General features: G+C 36.6%; 1 long non-coding RNA gene across 1 annotated transcript; it reads right to left on the bottom strand.

Moving 5' to 3' along the window:
* Positions 1-2,425: 2,425 nt before the first annotated feature.
* On the bottom strand, positions 2,426-8,167 carry LOC141626681 (uncharacterized). Its single transcript, XR_012536272.1, has 7 exons — positions 8,082-8,167; positions 7,710-7,792; positions 7,148-7,210; positions 6,855-7,020; positions 5,157-5,282; positions 4,104-4,268; positions 2,426-3,155 (listed from the first exon to the last, which is right to left on the bottom strand). It is a non-coding gene; the product is annotated as an uncharacterized LOC141626681 (long non-coding RNA).
* Between the last annotated feature and the right edge of the window lie 647 nt (positions 8,168-8,814).

Here is an 8,814-nt window from a genome sequence, read left to right as displayed (position 1 = left end):
GTTCCTAATATATAATCCCTCATTCATTAGTTTAGATTTTAATTTTCCGTCAATAAAGTTCTCTTTTGCATTGGGTTGCTCTTTTCTTTGCAATTCCTCTTCACGGTATTCCCTGTTCTTTCGTTAAATTTCATTGCTTTTATTCTTCCGCAGTTAGAATTGCTAGTTAGATTTCCCAAAGCCGAATTTATTGTTTTATGTCAATTAATTATTTAATAAATTTAATTATGAATTCAATTACTTTAGTTGTTAATCTTGTTGTTATTATTATCATCGTTATGAGTAGCTAAACACCCTTTGCTAGGATGTAGGGGATCTATGGCGTAGATGGCATTAGAATAGGTGACCCCGAATTAGGGCATGGTCGATCGACTGGCTTAACTAGTCGATCGACTAAGCCGTGTGGTCGATCGATCAAGTAGTTGGTCGATCGAATAGGACCGTGTTTGATTAGCGTTTGTTTGATTCGTTAAGTGCAATATTTAACAATGAGACCGAGAGGAGACTTGTTAGATGCTTAGTTTTGACCAACCCGTAGATCGAGATATAGGGAAGGGCATTAATTAATGAATTAAGACGACTAAATTGCTGAGATCGAGAGATAATGTAATTTAGGCTTTAGGAATCACTAATCGGGGCGAGAGCTAGCATTAGTGAGACTTAGGGACTGGTAGCATAGGCCGAAAGGAGCTACTAGTTAACTTGGACCTAGAGGACCTGTCATACCCATCACCCACGATTGTATTTCGGACTTACCTAGAATTATGTGCCATCGCAGCTATAGTAAACCGACCGTCTTAGCATTTCTTTTATCATTGTCTGCATCCTTTATTACTTTTATCTGCTTAATTAGTTTATGTTATTAGACTTAGATATAACTCAAATCAAAACCCCCTCAAACTGTTACCCTTAGACTAGAATTAAAAGCAACTATTATCTCCCTACCTCCCTGCGGATCGACCCTTACTACCGCTTGCTAGTTGTAGTTTGGTTAATTATAAATATTATTTTTGGTACTCACTTCGACAGGTATCACACATTAAGGGACAAGGATTGTTAGTCGCTCGTTGATGAGCTGGACTAGGTGGGGATGGGCTGCGGTCACCCACTGACGGTGAGGATTACCTGTTGCGATGAGTAATCTGGCAGGGCTACACACTTCGGTGTGTAGTCGGTTACTGTGTGAGATCGGGAGACCGGGGATGGAGGATGATCAGCCGGTTACATTGTTTGTTTGTCTTATCTTGATTGAACGGTACTGACCCCGTTGTTGTTGTTTTGTAAAATCTGCGGTGATCCATTCGGGGATGGTGAGCAGATTATGATAGGTAATGCAAATGTTTAGCTATGAGACAGTCATGGGGAGTCATCACTCGAGTCTAGATTCCGCCGTCAAGAGACTTAGCTTGCATTCTTTGTAGTTGTTAGACCTTTCACAGTTATACTTTGGTTTAGTGTTGGAAACTTGTGTGTTGATAACAAGGTTCGAACCGCATATCCCCTGGACAATAGTCCACAATACTACTAGCTATGCCATGACAGTTATACTCCCTCCAATCAGCTATTTTCTTCCCCTTTGATGTAGGCACAAGGATTAAGGGTGAGAGTATTATATTGATAAAGGACATATGTGGGGTTGGGGGATTGGAGAGAGGGATGAATAATTAGGAGTTAAATAATAAATTGTGGGCCACAAACATTAAAGTAAGGAATAAAATATGAGTAAAAGAGTTGTGTGGGTTTGGTGATAAGAGAGACAGATGAATAAAATAAGAGTAAAATTTATCAAAAATAGAAAGCGGAAGAAAACCTTAATAATCCATTTTAGGAAATAGGGAAGAATATAGAGAATTGAAGGGAGTATTATTGGATCCATTTATAGTATCTTATTGTTAAAACCACCTTTATCAAAAGTATAAGACTAACTGTTTTATTAATCTATATGTTTTTTTTTAATTGTATATTTGCATAACTAACGGCCAAATAATCTTTCAAAGTATATATAGGAGTATACTCGTTTGGGCAAATTTATTGTGTGGCGGGTTTTTTTTAAAGCTTAATTATCACTAACATGGTTATATTGGATCCATTGTACACTATCTTGTTGTTAAAACCGTCTTCAACAAAAATACGAGACTGGCGGTTGTATTTTTTCTTTTAAGTATAGAAGTATAGAACTAAGTCGTTAGGATATTTTGGGGTAGAAACGAGAAATTTTTGGATTACTCCTTGTAATTATACTAGTTGTTGCACCGCGCCCTATCGGGCGCGGTGCCCCAAATTGGTGACATCGTAAGCGGAAGTAAGCTGGAATTATCGAGTCAAAACCCTATGTTTTTCCATCACGTATCCAAAAAAGGTGACGCAAGCGTAGTTGTTACTTGTTGGCGAAGACGCTTTAAAATATCATGTTTGATGGAAAACATCACATAATAGTCAGAAATTAGAGTGCGAAGGTGCAAAGCTACAAACAAAAATGAAACACAGGCCATAATTTTTAGCTAACATCTCTAATCTACTTGGTGTGTTTTAGCTAAAGAAAGGCACAATTCATAATCTGACAAAGGTAGTACAACAACCACATCCCATAATAACAACATTGGCATCAAATATGCCAGTAAGTCTCCCTTGTGACGGATATCCGTCAGAAGCTTGTGGCGGGTCAAGTATCACCCACAGGTAGATGACACAAATTAAAGTGCTTAGGGAGTCACAAATTATTTGTCTTATCTACCACGTGAGTTTTGCTTGACACGTCACAAACTTATGACGGATATCGATCGTCGCGAATGAGAATTTGTGCAAATATGGTGAGTAATACAACTTGCAGAGGGCCCATATTTGATATGCATAACCGGATAACTTAGGATGAAAGCAAAGTCTCCACTAAAGGCAATGCATTCCGAGTAGAGAACCCCGACCTTCCCAACGAACTCTTAAAGATGGAGTCATCTAGCATTATTATATTATATATAGGTCTCATAATGAGACAATAACAATACTTTTTTTAGATTTGACACGGGGTAGGACGATTAGGCTGCATCGATTTGTCTGGACACCTTATGGGTAGAGTGGAGTAAGAACTGCGGAGACATTCGTATGTGTTAACCGCTTCGGCATCAGCAAGTTCTTCTGCTTCCTTGCTTCCTGTATAACTGCGCCCGGGACACATGCATAAAAACATGACTGAGAATTACTCCTACTTAAGTAGAAGTTTGTAGTTCTTATATACCCCAATGCTCTTAGTGCAACCTTAAAAAAACATGATTGAGAATTACTCCACTCAAGCCCACAAATCAATTTGAAACAAACCAAACCGAAATTAACACATGGTACAAAAATCAATTAAGACATAATTAAAGACGGAGTACAAAAGAAGCTCGATTTATTTCAAAAGTTAAATTGTCTCACACAAGACAAATTGTCATAATTATCTTCAATATTTTATTTGATTCCGCATAGGTCCATCTCTTCTTAGACAGTCAAGTTTCCTTTGTTAAGACCGTACCTCCCCTTCCCCAACTGTTTTTAAGTTTTAACGCACAGTCGCTACGTCTCGACCAAATGTGCATCGATTTCAGTTAACCTACAATTTACATATACTATTCTTACCTCAACTCCGAAATTATATATATTTTCTCGTTCTTTCATAATATTTTCTTACCTCAACTCCGAAATTATATATAAACAGCTCTTACAAAGCCCAGTTCTAACTCGCAAGATGAATTTACAAATACAATAATCAAGTTTATATAGTCACTTGAAATGGTTGATTATAATCAACCATTAAGTTATTTTTTAGAATGTAATGTGTGTACTATTTTCTAAGACCAACATGGCCATTTTTTTTTTGTTAGGAGAAGAGAACATCATGACTTTATTAATACGAATAAACAAATACAATCATACTTGGCTATTTTATACTTGAGGCCGGCTTTGTTTTGCCCTGATTCACTAGCAGTTTGATCATTTTGGGCCTACATACGTTTACAGATTTTTTAACGGAATATGCTTACGTTTAAAAGACTTTCTGATTCAGGAGGCACTTCAACAATTCTATCAATAATTCTAATCATGTGTCCATGATGGATTCAATAACAAACCTGGAAACCATGGGGCAATAGTCCTTCCATTTAAAATCCACTGACTTATGAGGCGTCAGCTGTGACCCTTCTTTAGGAAAACTCATCCAAAAACTTGCTTGGGAACCAAAATCAGATGCTCAAACTTCACGGTTTAATATTGGCGTGATTTTTCCCACGGTGTATCTGATTACATTATAATGTACATTTAGTATAGGTTTTCAAGATGTCACCATCGACTAAAAGATCTCTTTTACCTAAAAAAAAGGAAGACTTTCCTTACTTATGTATAGGAAATTTGGAAAGACAAAAAGTATACTTCGGTCAACAGGACAATGAATGAGTTACATGATGAATACGACAAAGGCTACCCGTGTAACATAATCTATATCACTCGAACTCGGTTATAAGTATCCAACACCGGGGCATGTCCAAGCGTTACTTGACTATTTTATGGGAAAAAGAAAATGCCGGTGTTCTTCGCTTACAATTAAATGTCCAAAGGTCATTCTTATATCCATATGTGGAGTATCGGAATCAAGTACGCAAGATAATATAAAGAGGCAGACTAACATAAAATGTACTGAGAACTGCAATATGAGAGTAAAACAAATTCAGTAGGAAATTCAAGATAGTGTTGCGAACACTAAGCACAGTTGCAAATTAATGTCATTGACCATTGGACACGAAACAAGCTATGACATCTGCTAGATATATGTTAACAATTGGTCTCCCTTGTGACGGGTTACCATTTGTGGCGGATATTTTGTGAGATAAAATGGTAACAAAATGGGTTAGTGGAGAAAGGGGACCACATGAATAGTGTTGCAGAGAGAGAAAAAGTGGGTACATTGTGAGGTAAAATGGTATCCGTCTTCAGCTTGTGACGGATATGTCATGTCTTCAATGAGAATTTGTGATATGTTAATAGATGCTTTTGCAAACTGCAACTTTATCTATCTCAAAAGATGGGTGTCAACAATCAGTCTTACAAGTTGACAACAAATGAAGCTCATCAGAAGTGAACACATCGATAAGAGATAAGCTAAAAAGGGATAAAGCGAGCAAAAATACCTTATCCCTAACTGCAAGTTGAGCATTAAATCATAACTTCGATGACCTTTAATAATAGCTTCACCTGGTCTTTTTCACCTCTTTTGCTAGTCTCTTCTGCCTCCGTTTTACTCTTCTAGTCTAGACCTGAAAACGAATGACTTACAACCACCTTACTGATTACAATACCTTGCATATACTCTCGCTCGAGGAGTCTCTAAGGACTCTAAGAGAAACTATAATTTTCCAAATATATAGAATTATGACATCCTACTGCAAACACAGGAAATCTCTAATTTTAAACCAATCAATGTTGAAAGTTTTAAACAACAAACATTTCCCATTAAATCCCAAGTAAACCTAGAGGAGACATCCCTTAGCAAAAGACTAATGACCTAATTAACTTTGATAACAATATAGTGAAACAAGTAAAAGTTGGCATATGCAGGGCCAAAACATTCGTCAACATTCCTAGCACTCCTGCTTTTGCAGCCTCACCTTGGCATCTATCATTAGTAGCACATTAATCAGGTACCGATAATTAACCCTCACAGAAGCTATGCACTGTGTCACAATTCCAAAATCTGCAAGACACTTCTTGCGACAAACACCCTAAAATGAGTCCAACAAACAAAGCTCGACCGATCAGTTGATGGAGCCTTGTAGTAAATTTCTTGCTCGTTAAAAATTTCAGAAGAAAACAAAGCAGTAGAAAGTACCCTTCATGGTTAATTCATTGCATAAGTTTCTTAAGGAGCCACTACTTTTAAGGCTCGACCGATCATCTTGACCCCAATACTTGGAATCGCATAGGGTCCTTGTACCGCTCGTCAAACAATCCTAGATGTACACAACGCACATAGTCTTCTATCATTAAAATGAGAAGCTGACCAAAATGAAATTTAGGACCTTATTTGGAACAAAAACAGAAATATATCGACCAGAGAAGAAGCAACAAAAGGACAAACCCCTGGCTAAGGGTCCATAAAGATTACTTCAAAGAAGAAGATGCACAATGTTTCGCCCATCATGTTTTTAAAGAAATTGATAATTACGTGAAACAAAGGAAAAGGAGTCATGAAAGTATGAAACTGTCTGTGTCTCAGACCTTTTTTTGGAAGCCAAAGACATAAGATGGGTCATTTGTCAAATTTTCTACTCGGGTGCTCGTACCAAAAAAACAAAAATTGACCCATTAGCTTCTCAATATCTCTTTACTACTATATGGGAAGGAAACTGAAAAAACAACTCATAAACCGGCTTTGTTACTTGTAAGAAAGCTTTTGGTCAGCTGCTGACATCTAGCTCATATCACATCCAAATAAGATTTCAAAATTGGGTGATCTAGCTTTTCCGAATCGCCAATTATGCGCCATGAGACATGTCTATTACATCTGAAAATCCGAGCCTAATTGCCCAAAGCACCAGAAATCATAGACCAAAGGTTAAAAAAATTGCACAAGAAGTGCACGACACACCGAAACAGTTTTGAGAATTTAGTACACACACACTTTGCCAAAATGTAGCAAAGCGCGACATCAGTGAACCCAATAACCACAGTAAATTAGCATGTAACAACTAACAACAACAATTCATAAACAGTAAGCACTTGGCTATCTGAGAACCACATTTGCGAGAAGTCAGACCAACTGAAACACATTCAAACCAGCCTATATAATTAAAAGAAAGACAATGCAGCGATTTAGAAATTGAGCAAACCGTCAACAATCGCTTTCATCACCAGTCGCTGCCACCAGTTGCATTTAGATAAAAATTTGAGCAAGCCGTCAACCACCGTTTCCATCAACAGGCGCTACCACCGGTTCCGATGGCTCCTACTCCGATTCGTCTTCTACTCCATACCACTTGATTTGTGTAATACCAGCTGTAATACATAAAAGAGATGAGTTAGATGACAGCGGCAATGACTCAAACCATAGATAGTAAGTCAAAGCACAAATACACTAAAACAGGAGTTAAAAGATATAAGGCATGTGAACTTTTTTTCCTACCTGAAGAAGCATGTACAATGTTGACTCATAATGCAATTGAGGGTAGTTTGTTTTTGTAGATTCCTACAACACATAATACTCCGAATTGTCAGTCTCACATAAGACTAAATTAATATTTCGGAAAATTTCGACCGATATATCCCAGAAATAATGTTCTCTCTAGCGATTTTAAACTGATACTAAAATACATAGGCCCACAATGCCAGGGTGTAACACCAAGAACAGCAATTCCATCTGATCCGTACCTTAGTACTGTAAAAATGCGAATCAAAATAACTTCTCATCACTGGAACTTTAAGAGCAAATGGCTCACTCCACTCATCAGTAGACCACATCATTTGGGTCCTCTTATTGTGACATTAAATGTCCTAAAGCTGGCACTATTCCATCTCCCTACTACATATATACTACAACCCATCTTTCTTTCAATCTGAACCAAACAAATATGTGAAGAAACTAACATCAAAGACAGTATTTCTACCTTACCAGATCAAAGTTTGTCCATCCATAAAAACAATGAATAGCTGGCACTAAAGAGATGGAAAGTGAATAGACAGCTTACTGGGTTTCCGGGCCATCCAAAAGCTAATTTTGGAAAGTTCCATATTCTGGGACGGTTTCACATTCATCTCAGCAAATGTCAACCTACAACATTCATAACTATTCCATAAAATAGCATTAAGAAGAAAAAAGAAAATAAACAAATTAAAGCTCGAAAGCTTCGAGTATAATTTAATTCCCAACTCAATGGAACATTTCTCAACAGACCAACAAATGAATTACACAAAGAAACCACAAACTCAAACAAGATTCAAACATTATCAAAAGTGTCCGTAAATTACCAATGTATACAAGGTAAATATTGACAAAACAAAGATACACACAGTAAAATTGACATTAGTAAAAAGTAAAAACGCCACAAGAATTTTATTACCTTGTGAGCCTAGCGCAAGCTTTGGCAAAGAACAACATCAATTCTATCATCTCTCATTCGTTTCATGCTTATTGAAGCTGCACAAGTAGTTTTGCAAACCATAATTAATTCCATAACAATACAAAATATATGAAAACGAAAAAAAAAAAAAACAAATAAAGTTGATATGAATTTAGGGGAAAAAAAAACTCGAACAGGACCTAATATCAAACATGTTACAACTATACAAACAGTAGAAAGCACAAACTAATTCAAAATCAAAAAGTAAATAAAAACTCGAACATGACCTAATACCAGATCAATCTGAATCAGACAATAACGATACAATTAAGCAGCTTCACTTATCACAGTGCATCAAAAAGTTATTGCATGCAATTAACTTAAACCTTTAGAAAAGGCCTAGATCATTGCATGCAATCAATTTAAACCCAAAAATAAAACCCTAAATTATTTAAACTAACTCAAAATCAATAATCCATCCAAATAAGTAACATATAGAAAGTTAATCACAACTCAAAGAAAGAAGAATATGCTTTACAACTCTATAAATAGGAAGAAAAAATAGAGGAATCAAGGAAAATCTCGTGATTGATCTACCAAAAGTAGATGAAAGGGGGAAAGTGGTAGTAGTGCTTCTCGATGATTTCCGTTGTCTTCAAGAACAACTATTCTAATCGCATAGCAAAACTCACAAAGGTAAACAGTACGAAAATCGTAAATTGATGAAAAGAGA

This window comes from Silene latifolia, chromosome Y (genome assembly GCF_048544455.1).
Source record: "Silene latifolia isolate original U9 population chromosome Y, ASM4854445v1, whole genome shotgun sequence".
Taxonomy (NCBI): domain Eukaryota; kingdom Viridiplantae; phylum Streptophyta; class Magnoliopsida; order Caryophyllales; family Caryophyllaceae; genus Silene; species Silene latifolia.
The sequence above is the reverse complement of the archived record's forward strand: the minus strand, read 5'-3'. Positions and strand labels throughout refer to the sequence as shown.